The sequence below is a fragment of the Lygodium microphyllum genome, chromosome 23 (genome assembly GCF_053477565.2).
Source record: "Lygodium microphyllum isolate KBCC chromosome 23, Lygodium_microphyllum_v1.1.10, whole genome shotgun sequence".
Classification (NCBI taxonomy): Eukaryota; Viridiplantae; Streptophyta; class Polypodiopsida; order Schizaeales; family Lygodiaceae; genus Lygodium; species Lygodium microphyllum.
In genome coordinates this window covers 42,449,013-42,461,789 of record NC_141157.1, presented here as the reverse complement: position 1 = coordinate 42,461,789, position 12,777 = coordinate 42,449,013, and positions in this window count along the sequence as shown.

Below are 12,777 nucleotides of genomic sequence, written 5' to 3'. Positions count from 1 at the left end.
AAAGTCTTGTAGAGGAAAGATCAAAGAATGGCCTAAAATGCTACCTTTTGTATTATGGGCCAACCGGACTACTCACAGTTTAGTGACTGGCTATATGCCAGCTGAACTTATGCATGGACAACAACCAATTATGCCAATTGAAGAATCTATTCTCACATGGAGTCTTCTACCTTGGGAGGAAGGCATCAGTAGAGAAGAGTTGCTGACTTTGCGCATATGGCAGCTAGAAAGAAGGCTTGAAGATGTTCAAGCAGCTATTGTGAAGCTAAAGACAGCAAAACTAAAGAACAAAAGAAGATTTGATAAGCGACATGACTTTGGCCAAGAGCAATTCAAGAAAATGACTGGGTGCTTGTCTATGACAGCAGCCTAGACAATCAATAGAGTGCTTCTAGGAAGATGGTAAAGCGTTGGTTTGGCCCATATGTGGTAAAGGTCATTCATGACAATGCCACATATTCATTGGCTGAATTGGATGGAACAAGCATGAAGATACCCATAGCTGGAAAAAGAATCAAGCTCTTCAAATGAAGAGAAAGTTCAACATATGAGCTAGAAGACTTGAATATAATTCAAGAGCATGAAGACATAGAGGAAGAAGAAGAGGCAGAAGATGAAGACATTGACATGGCAGAAGATACTTCTTTTGACACTGCAAATCAGTAAGACTTGGCACATGCCAGGGGATGTGCAGGTTAGGAGGGGGTGAATGTCGTGCCGCTACGCACACACCGTGTAAAAAATTCTAGAGTGTGTCTTCCTTTTAGTTTTAGAGAGCCAATGCCACTTTAGACATTAGTATTAGTGATCGTGGTTCAAAATATTAGATTTTTTTGGTCAAGTTTTTAGTCAAATTTTTATATTCTAGATATTATCTCATATAAAAATCCATAAAAATTATAGATAACTTCTAGATTAGAAGGACATGCAAAAGAAAGTATGTAGCTTTCAGCCAATTTGAGAGGATTTTATGTAAAAAAAGAGATTAGCGAAATAGCACGATGCATGATCGCTATTTTCAGGCAGTGAATAGCACTCTGAAAGTGGGAGATGAAGAAGGAGTGATCTGGCAGGATTCTGGCTAGGTGTCCTGATATTTAACTCCTCTTCTGGAGCCATTGGAAGCATAAGACTGGCGATTTGAGCAGCATAGAGAAAGTTATTATTTTGTACACGTTTTTATCTATTAGAGTTATATTTTCTCATAATGCTGAAAGAAACTAACAGGCTTCATCTCTGTTAGTATTTTTCTATATTTTCTAATTCTTTTTTAGAGTATTCTTCTACATCTTCAATCTCTTCGAACCCCTTCTCTTCCGTCTACTTCTCTCCTTGAATCTACCTACACCCTGCTGTCTCTTATCTTCAAGAACTTGGCTTGAAACCTTTAACCATTCTCTTATCTCTACTATCTCCGAAGTCTAAGCTCTTGAACCTCCATACATTCTTCTCTTACCAAACCCCTGTGGTGACCTTCAACCCTACGTGTTGCGACAACGTCAATGTAGGGAATATGATACCTATTCTCAACCGTTGACTTTTTCAAATTCATCTAATGAATGAACATGTGAAATGATCCATCCTTCTTCTTGACCAAGAGCATGGGAGAGGCAAATGGTGATTGACTTGGCTGAATATTAGACCCATTTCTAGTAACCCTTTGAATTGATGCTCCACCTTTTTCCTCTCAAACTTAGATAAGTGATAGGGAGGTTTGTTGATGGGCTTTGTGTTAGGCAACAAGTCAATAGGATAGTCAACCTCTCATTTAGGAGGTAAGGATGATGGTGGTTGAAACATATCCTTATATTCCTTCAATAGCTCTTCTAATTTTGGGTCTTTTTTATTTGGAGAAGAAAATGGATGATTTGGTGGTAGATCTTCATCTACTTTTGTAAGTAAAATAATAAAAATTCATTACTTGGTATCAATTTTCTTCCACAATTTCTTCATGGAGATAAGCTCTATGTCTTTGTGGTCAATGCCTTTCAATTACATGTGTTGCCCTTGCCAATTGAATTCTATTTTCTTATGTTCCAAATCCAAAGTAAATTTATCAAGAGTGTTAGCTAGTTAGAGCCAATAACAACATCAATTGGCTTCATATCGAAGGTGGTCAAATTTCTTTTTATGGTGCAAGTAGGGACAATTCAATAGAAGTACATGGACACACTTCTTTACTAGACTCGTAGGCTCCATTTGCATTTTGTATCCACAAGGATGATTCCATATCAATGGGTAGCAACTTTAGTCCACTCAAAGAGTTGGTATTGATGAAGCTATGAGTGTTGCTTGTATCCACAAGAATATATGCGCAATCTTGCCATTAATGATACCTTTGAGTCTAAATGTATTGATGAAGCTAGGAGTGCTGATCGTATCCATAAGAATATGTGTGTGATCTTATCATTAATGACACCTTTGAGTCTAAATGTATTTTCTCATTTACATCCCGTCCATGCATCATGTGAAATAACACATAAGGATGAATGAAAATAATTAGTTGTACCACTCCGATCAAAGGGAAACCCATCCACATGATCAAAAATTTCTCACCATTGACATTTTCTTCTTTTTGTATTTCTTTACCATTGGATAAGCATCAACATGTAGTAAATTGCCCTCTTTTCCTCTTCTTCTTTAACTTTCACATCTTGAGTAACCATCATGTTGATTTTGGACTTGTTGGCTTTACACTTGAGCTTATGATCGTGGGACAACTTCTCTCCACATTTAAAGCACAATCAAAATTTTCTTTATAGTCGAGTAGCAAATAAACCATTTTCATGATTCATGACCCATTCTAAGAATGGGCACTTTGTCATGTGATGCGAATCTTTTATGAACAACTTGTCTTTTAAAGCCTTTTTGAAGTTTTTCCATGTCCTACAATGGGTCCCTTCGAATTGACTCTACAATTCATAAGTAACTATTCTACTAAAATAGCATGATATCTCATTGAGTGTAACATTCACAAACTCTAGCTTCTCTTGATAAATTTGATTTTTTTAAAAAATATCTCTTCCATTGAACCTCTTCATCTTAGTAATAACTACTTGAAGCACCCTTGATACAACTTCCTCATGCTTTATGGTTTCATAGGTGCACATAAAATTGTGGATTTCATGTATCATATGAATTTTCACTATTGAGTATGTTTTTTCTATTTCTAGCAATTTTCATTTCATGGTCACTATCACCCATCTCGCTAAAAAATTGATGTAGCTTTTCATGTTAGATTCATTGAAGATGTTGGGGGTATAGTGTTTAGCTATAATTTGTAGGGAATCGACTTCAATAAGACAAAAGAGAGCATGAGACATGAAGCAAGAATGACACCAAGAAACCCTTTATAATATGTATAAATAGTTTACAATGATGATTCAATCTATATTACAATGGAGTCACTTCTCTGGGCAAGAGGCTACTTAGCCCTGATAAACTCTTCACATGATTCAATTCTCTGATAGAAGCTATGAATTGATTTTCATAGGCCTTTACACATCAAACTATACATATTTTATAGAAGTTCATTCCCTAGCTTTTCATGCTAAAAGCATAGGTTTTGCCTTTTAAGGTTTGTTTTTTTATTTTTCCTATTTTTGTTTTTGTGTAGGCCCTGAGCCTAGATATGACTTGTTTTGGCCATAACTTTGTTAAATAAACTCCAAAAATGGACATCCTGGTACTCAAAATGATAGGAATAATCTTGACTCTACAAGTTACAATAGGAAAAAGTATAAAAATCTCTCAAAATAATTGAAACATTACTTTTTATAAATGTATCATTTTTTTACATTTTTGGGTCTGAATGATTTGTACCACTCAAGATAAGTCATTGCATGTATTTTAGATCATCCAAACTTCTTGTTAAGTTAATTAAACTTATAATGGATAATCAGACTATTTTGATAAACCAATTTTGCTCCTTGAAAATCATGTAAAGATCCTATCTAGGTACCCCATATGCACGTATTCAAAATACTTGCACATATGTATTTTCCTTGCTTTTTCTTCGTTGAACTTATAGCCTCATGACAATGCAAGTTAAATGAGGAAGTGTTAGTGGTAAGGCTAGAAAATCAAAGACATTCCATTTAAGAGTACTATATGACTTTATTACTAATGTGCTCTCTCTCTCTCTCTCTCTCTCTCTCTCTCTCTCTCTCTCTCTCTCTGTGATCTCTCTCTCTCTCTCTCTCTCTCTCTCTCTCTCTCTCTCTCTCTCTCTCTGTGATCTCTCTCTCTCATGATGAATGCTTTTATATATGTGTGCCTTAGGTGCTTTGAACCTGGGTGAAAAGAACCAAGAAAAAAATGGTGTGAAGTAGTGTAAGAATCTAGGTGCAGAGTTATTAAATAAAATTTCCTAAGCATATCTAGCAATCGTCAAAGGATATCATGTTTGAATGGTCTCATTTACCAAAAAATAAATTGCATGTTTCAAAAGGGATATTCACTCAAAAACTTGCTTAGAGATGTAGTTACATAAAGATTTAGACTAGATTATTCACATGGGATGGATGGTGGTATAGATATCTATAACATATCTAATATTGCTTGACTAAGGTTTCTTATAATACCCTTTGTATAACTTCTTAATACTCTTTGTATAAGGTTTCTAGAATTTCTTAAACCCTTTGTATAACTTCTAGGTGACATGACACGCACACATAGAGGATAATCATGTGGACAACCAACCAAGACAAAAGGGTGGTAGGACAAAAATATCAATAAAGATGCCTAGAATGGACCAAAAAGCATAACAAACAATCATGCCTACTTAATTGCACGAGTTGTCTTGGAGAATGCAAAAGTTGGAAGTTGATTATAGTATGAGTGTTGCACAAAATTTGGATACTCATTTTCCAAGAATAAATTTAAAATGTCATTACATGTTGATTTCAAAAGGTTCAATTACAAAAGGAATATAGTAAGAATGATAAAAATTGAGCTTAAATAGACATAACACAATACAACATTCACACTTTGAAGCATAAAGCCAAACTACATTCGTCTTGAAGGAACAATATCAAAATCTAGATTGTTCATGAGTCAATATTATGCCTATGTTAGGAAATTCAAAAAGATAAAGTTGATTCATTTTTATCAATGCCAATGTGGAAAGTGCATGATATAACAACAAAAGCAAACGACAGTTGCCATTCTTGAATTGGAAGTTTTTTAAAGGGTCATTATGATAGTTTAAACCATGATTGGATTTAAAAGGTTCTATAGTTGGGGTGTCCTGCATGATAGAAAGTTAAGCTTTCCCTACAATAGCATAATATTCATTAGAAAAATACATTACATACTGATGCCAACTCCTTATCCGAGAACGTTGATGCTTGTTTAGGTACCTGCATGAACCTAGGTAAAGTTAGACCTATGGAGGGTCCCACCTCCTAAAGATTGATGTCGATCATATGACCAATGCTAATTTCATTTTCACACTACATTAGCTAGTAGGCAATGGAGGAGCTCAATTAAGGCTAGTAGGCAATGGAGGAGCTTTATTTATTTTCACTACTATTAGTAGCTAAAGGTGGGTTGAGAATTCCAATTGTATGGTCCAAAACTTTCATCTCATTAGCTTCTACATAGCGAAGTTTTTGGAGATGAACAAGATTGTTTTGCATGTAGTATCGATGCCAAAGTGTATATGCATAGAAATATGATTGTTATCAAGAATAATAAGGTTCAAAAATCCATCAATATGCTTTAAATCAAGAATGTAACATCATTAATAATATTGTCTAGGACAATGTTGAAATATGGACTAAAGTGAGAATAAAAATTTATTGTAATCAAATAGAAAAATTAGCATTTGCAACTTCACATTCTAGATTTAGAAACAAAGTTGGATGTTGGAGATGGAAGGCTTAATATAATAAGTTGTGTAAATCCTAGGAACATGAAAAAGCTCATTGGATGACAATAAAGTGCCTAGTTGATCAAAGTTTCTAACATTGATAAGGTGAAATGTGATTTGAAAACCCACATGAGAGTGTCGAAAGATGTTCCCCTACTTTGTGTGCCATTGTACAATGTGGATGAACCCACATGCACTTCACTCATCATCACATGGATTAATAGATGGAGTTATAATTGCCTCAAAGACAACTTGAGATAATTTTTTGAGATTTTGCAAGAGGATATCAAGGCATTCCTCAAGCTTCATGCTTCTAGCAAGTGTCCATGTAAGTGTCACGTATGCAACTTTAGGCACAATATGAGATTGTTTAGTAGTTTTGCAAGATGTTCACCCACTTTGGTTGAGTGATTTCCTATGAGGTAAGTCTCGCATAAGTTGGCTTGAGTGATTGCTTACAGGTTTCATGACCTCTCACAACTTATCCAATGTCGTACTATGAGGTGTTATAGAGTTGTGTCCAAATGTCGAGGCCTGTTTGCAACTAGGCAACAAAGACATAAAGATTCATTTGATTATGTGAAACATGACTAGGCAACAAAGTCATGAAGATTCATTCGACTATGTGAAACATGACTAACATGTTCTTATAAGGATCTAACATTGCCTAGTGCTCCTAACTAGCATTCTAGCTTCTTTAGGAAGAGAAATGTTGTGATTGATAGATCCCCTACATTCAAAACATGCTAAATGATATGGTCCTAAAAGAGTTTTCTGTTGTTCCTTCAAGTTTCCATAGTATCCAATAGCTAGGATATAAGATGGTCTTCTAATGGTGGTGGGACATTTAGATTGTGCATAACAAGCAATCTTGGCAAAAGTCTACAGTTTTTTTAATACTACTATGAAAATATATTAATAAATAAATGAGTGATATGGACAAACTACCAAAAACAGTCATTTAGAGTTTATCATCGGATTAGTTAAGGTTATCAAAAAATTGCATGTTTAGAAATGCTTTTCCACTTTACATTACAATGAAGATCAAATCAATTACCACTACACAATAAATTGAGATAGCTCAATGAGAAACTTGCATATGAATAAGCGTCCAAGGGAAGCTTCTTATATTTCTTCCCTGCAAAGTAGTGTTTGGGAAAATGTAGGTTCATTGCATCCTAAGGCTGATTCATTTTAGGAGAAAATTCATTCGATCCAATGTGAGGAGGAATTGTCTACTTGTGAAAAATAAATGTGAAAAGGATTTAGGCCGGTTCACCTTTATCATAGAAGGAGAATATCCTTCTCATGATTAAAGAAGAAGGATAAGATCTTTCTAAGTATAAATGGAAAAGGATTTTCAATAATATAATGTACATATTAATGTTTCAATTCTAATTTGGAATTAATTATTATTAACATTTTCAATTGTCAAGTTTAAACTTTAAAGTTTAAATTTTTAAGCCTTAATTATAATTAAAGCTGCTGACTACTCTCAGCAAACTTGAGAGAGACGAGAGAGAGAGAAAGAGACAAAAAGAGTGGTAATTTCCAAAATTCAAATGACAAATGGCTAAAAGTTAAAACTCTTGATTTATCATGCAAATGATGCAAGACTTTAGTTTCGAATATGTCTTTTTGCATCTTATGCCCCACATTACCCAACCTTTGAGCCTCTAGGACCTGCACGCCCCATGGCTGCTGCAGTCCTTGAGGATTGGCCTTGCATCCTACAGGCTAGCCGCTACTATGCTACACTCTATTGAACATTCATCACCTGTATTACATAATACACCCCTCCCCCCCTGCCCGAGGCCCAAACACCATTCATCAAGCATTGTTGATAGTTACAGTTTCATCAATCTTGGGCACCCCGAGCCTATTTGGCGGCTAGCTATTGGACTCACGAGTCATATCCCTCGTGGCCATTAGGACCTGGAGCTTGGAGGCTGGGGTGCCTTCTTTGGTAAACGGTGCCTGGGGGTGTGAATCTCATTCACATCGACGGTCCCGCGATCCCTTCAAGGCCAAGGCTTCAGTTTGCCAGTCCCGCTGTGGCACTGCCTCTTGACTTTTGAGTCCCGACTCCCCAACGGCAAATGCCAAACCATTCGGCGTCAACTCTATTTTTTGTGCACACGACAATATTCTAAGTTCTAATTGTGCACTGGAGAATGATAATAGATATTGATTTGGAAAACATATGTTGCTTTGAAGTTTGAACTTTGCAAGGTCTTTGAAAGTTTGAAGCATGCTCACTACTCACACAAGGCAGAGCCTAGAGGGTGTAATAACACAAAAAAAAACACCACAATGCCACACTCCTTGGTAAGGAATATCTGAAGCCATTTTATCAATAGTTCATTTTGATGATTATGATGTCTTGGTCCTTAAAAATTATATCATTGATCCTTATCCTACTCAAATCAGCTGAAAATTTCCCCAGGCACAAATAGAAAGATGAAACTCCTCTGGAGATCTTTGACCTATTGAATTTTTGTCAATTGCATCTGTCATCGAGCCTCAAGGAAAAGCCTAAAGGTTACAGGTACGCTTGATGATATTCAATATTGTGTGTAAACTTTAAAGTTTAAAAAAGTTCGTTTAATGTTAGAATTGAGATAATAGTATAATATGTCATACATACACATTTGTGTGTGTGTATGAGAGAGAGAGAGAGAGAGAGAGAGAGGATTGTCTCTCTTTAAGTGAAATATGTGGTTGGATATTTTCACCAAAAGAGTTGTTTGCATGTTGGTAAGATTAAAGACCCATGTACAACCTATACAAACAATAAAATCCTTTCCTCTCGATTCATAAATTCATTAGATTAACTTACAAAACACGTAGTTTAGAAGCTTCAAAACATTACCCATGGTGGAAATCATATCTAACAAGTCATGAGTGATTCAAAATAGCAAAGAAAGGTGAGAGGTGGTAGTTCTAAGTTTACATGATCCTTTGATAATACCCTGAAGAGCCTGATGGAAAGTATGACCAACAAAGCTCGTAGGAGCACTTGCTTTGTCAACCATAGGCACAAACAATTAGAGAGAGAGAGAGAGAGAATGTGTGTGTGTGACATGTGTGTGTGTGTGACGTGTGTGTACTATGTATGTGTGAATGAAAGCTTAAAGGCAAAATATTATTACTTTTTTTTTTGCTTTGTCAACCATAGGCACAAACACTTATATATATATATATATATATATATAGTCAAGATTGTGGGAGAGAAGGAAGGAGTCTCACTTGTAGCTTTCTCGCTTGCACAATGGGGGAATACACACAAAGGTGGAGGCTGAAAACAGTTTTCCTCTTCTTAGTTGTGTAAGCCAAAAAGAACTCTAGTACAAAGAAATAGAAGAACCCTATATATGGGTCTTAAACCAAACTCAACTAACTAAGGTGGCATACTAACTGAGCCACGAACTAGAGTAGATAAGGATAGCTGTCATCTAGCTATTATTCATAGGCGGTGTACCAACCGCATCTGCAACTAACAAGTCGGTGATATAAATGCACAACGATCACCCTGGCATATCACGAGTGGAGCTCGATCTCTCTCTCTCTCTCTCTCTATATATATATATATATATATATATATATATAGAGAGAGAGAGAGAGAGAGAGAGAGAGAGAGAGAGTGTGTGTGTGTGTGTGTGTGTGTATGTGTGTGTGATATGCATGTGGATTGTGTGTATGTGAGTGTTAGTGAAATCTTAAAGGCAAAATATTAGTAATTTTTTTTTTGCTATGTGGTTATTAATAGGTTAAAAAGGTTTGTGAGACATTGTAGTTTAAAGATAGAGGCTGGCCGTTGGAGGAGCGTAGATTTTCAAAGGGAACGAATGCATAACAAAAGGTAGAAAATTTCAACAATTATAAAAAACATGGTAAGATTGCAACCACTCTTTTTAACTTTGAGAAATGGTCCCCTAATTTAAAAGATAAGAGATGAGGAAACCTTTTTACATGGGTTGGGATTGAAAACATAGCCAAGCATCCTTCTAAAAAGGTAAAAGAAAATACATATAATGTTGGGGGCTCAACATCAGTTAATGTGTTATCTTCAAATGAATCATTCGATAACATGTCACTTGAAGAAAGGGTTGAATTTGAAAGGAAAAAAGAAGGATGCTTACTTTTTCAAGAGGATTGGCTAGACCAATTTAAATGGCTTGTTTATGATAGAGATGAAGTAAAAATATTATGTAAATTTTGTTTGAAATATGCCCATCCACATAGTGGATATTTGAAAGGGGGATCTATAAAATTTAAAATTAGCAACTTAAAATCCAATGTTTGCACACAATGTCATGAGCTTGCTATGCAAGCTATTTTACTCAAAGGAAAAGACTCAATTGAAAAGAGTGTTAAAAAAATAAGAGAGGTAAAAGATGAGGCATTACTTTCATTATTTAGAATGGCATATTTGATTGCAAAGCAAAATTTGCCATTTTCTGTGTTTCATGAAATGATAAGCTTATTGCAAGATTGCAATGCACCATACACTACTAGTCTTTATAATGATGATAAGGCATGTGCTAAAATGATTTTTTACATGACATCGTCTCTTATGAAAAGTACAATAGAAAAGGTTTCAGCTATGGTGTTTTAATTGATGAGTCAAATGATATCTCCTCACATGGACATATGGTTATTTATCTATCATATCTTGAGGCTGATTGTGTTCCTCAAACAAGCTTTTATGGTACCATACGTGTGCATGATGGCACTGCAAGATCTTTGTCTGAGGCTATTATTAATGAGCTAAATAAATGCAAGCTAGATTTATCTAGATTCATTGCATTTGGGTCTGATGGATATTCCACAATGGTAGGAAAGGAGAATGCTGTCCAGGTCTTATTGAAAAAACACGTTAATCGATTTTTAACATCAATTCATTGTGTTGCCCATTGTAGTGTCCTTGAAATATCTAGTGTAGCAAAAGAGATGCCTTATTGCAAAAAGCTAGAAAAACTTATTAATGCTATAGCTTCACATTTTAATGTTAGCACGAAGATATTAGAAGGGTTGCAAGCTATGCAACAAGATTTGGCATGTCCCATTCTTTGACTTGAGCATACTTTTTATGTGAGATGGTTAAGTAGATATAGAGCTATTAGTAGAGTGTGTAAGTATTTAGATGCAATACTTGATATCACATAAAGAGAGGCATTACATATTTATGAAGAATTGACTGAGTTCAAGTGCATTTATTGCTTACATTTCTTAACTGACATTTGAGAGATTTAACAATACTAAGCTGCCAAATGTTTCAAAAAGACTTTGTAGATGTCACAACTATAGATAGTCTTGTGAAGAATGAAATTGTATCCATAACACAATATTACATTGATTGTTCTCCTCTTGATAAGAATGCATTACCTATTGGAGTATATGGATATGATATCTTTCCAGACTATGGACCTGAAAAATGATATTTACATTAAGAGGTACTTTGCATAGGAAGAATTTTTATGAGCATGATTTAAAATGTAAAATTAATGGAGAAAACTTTAATAGCCGGGTCTTAGAATTTCAAGTTGCTTTAGCCAATTTAGTGGTAAGTAACTTGAATTCTTGATTTCAAGATAATTCCATACTTAATTGTTTAAAAATACTTGTGCCTGCACAACATCCAATACATGAGAAGGCCTTAAAGAACTATGGAACCCAAGAGATAGATCAATTAACTTCATATTATGGTTTTCCTAAAAGGCTAAATATAGAAGAATTCCTTGCAATGATAGAAGTTGATGAGTTTAAGAAAGAATTTAGAAATTTTAAGCATCAAGCTTCTAGAGATTTGATATGATTCACATTGCTAGAAATAACTTCAACACTTGCTTACAATAGTACGTGGAGGGATGCTTATCCGAATATTCTTACTCTTTGTAAAGTAGCTCTTGTCCAATGTTTGATCATTGCTATTTGTGAGAGAGGTTTTAGTGCTTGAACTTTGATAAAGAGTAAGCTTTGTAATCATTTCGAGATTAAGAGTTTAGATGCATTAGTGAAAATCTTTTTTGAAGGGCCTTCTAAGTTCAATGATATGTAGTTCATTGAGAGTATGGACTTATGGGCTTTAAAAACACATCGCCATTTATACACGACACAAGGAATTTGCTCATTGATTTTGCAATAAAATTGCATATTCATAAGAGAAATTGATTTTTATGGCCTATGATGATTTTGAAGTCACTATGCATTATTTGCACTTTTGTTGTCTTGATTCCTTTAATGACTCTTAATCAGTTTCTTATGTTAAACTTGTTTTTCCTTTGCTTGCTTTTATCTTTTGAATAAAAATCTTTCACATTTGTTTTTAGATCATGCTTGCTTTTAATGAAGTGTACTCGAAATTTTTTGTTTATAATTTTGATCGTATTTCATTATGTTCTCTTTATGTTAGTTTTGTTTTTTCTTTTTGTATCATGAATATTGCTTTTAATAAAATGCGTTTGACTTTTTCTAAACTTTTTTGTTTTTTTGTTTTTTCTTATATTTCATTATATTATCTTTTATGCTAGTTTTTTTTTCTTTTTGTTTATTCTATGCTTTTAACTACTTTTCTTTTGGGTTTCTATTTTTTTATACATTCTCTTTATCTTTGTGCTTATAATGTATATACTTTGAGGCCATATGGCATAGACCCACTAAGAGACATAGAAACCACTTGTATACATTTGTTTTTATCTATTTAAATTTTAGATATGTAATGTATATCAAGTTACTAATTATAATAAGGATTTTCATTTCTAAGGTATAAGAGAAATAATTAAATAAATTGCAAGGAAAACTTTGAGATAAAAACCCTTTCAAATAATGGAAAAAAAGATAATTATCCTTTCATTAAAGATTTAAAAAGGAATTTGGCCAATTCAATTTGTAGGATCAAAGAA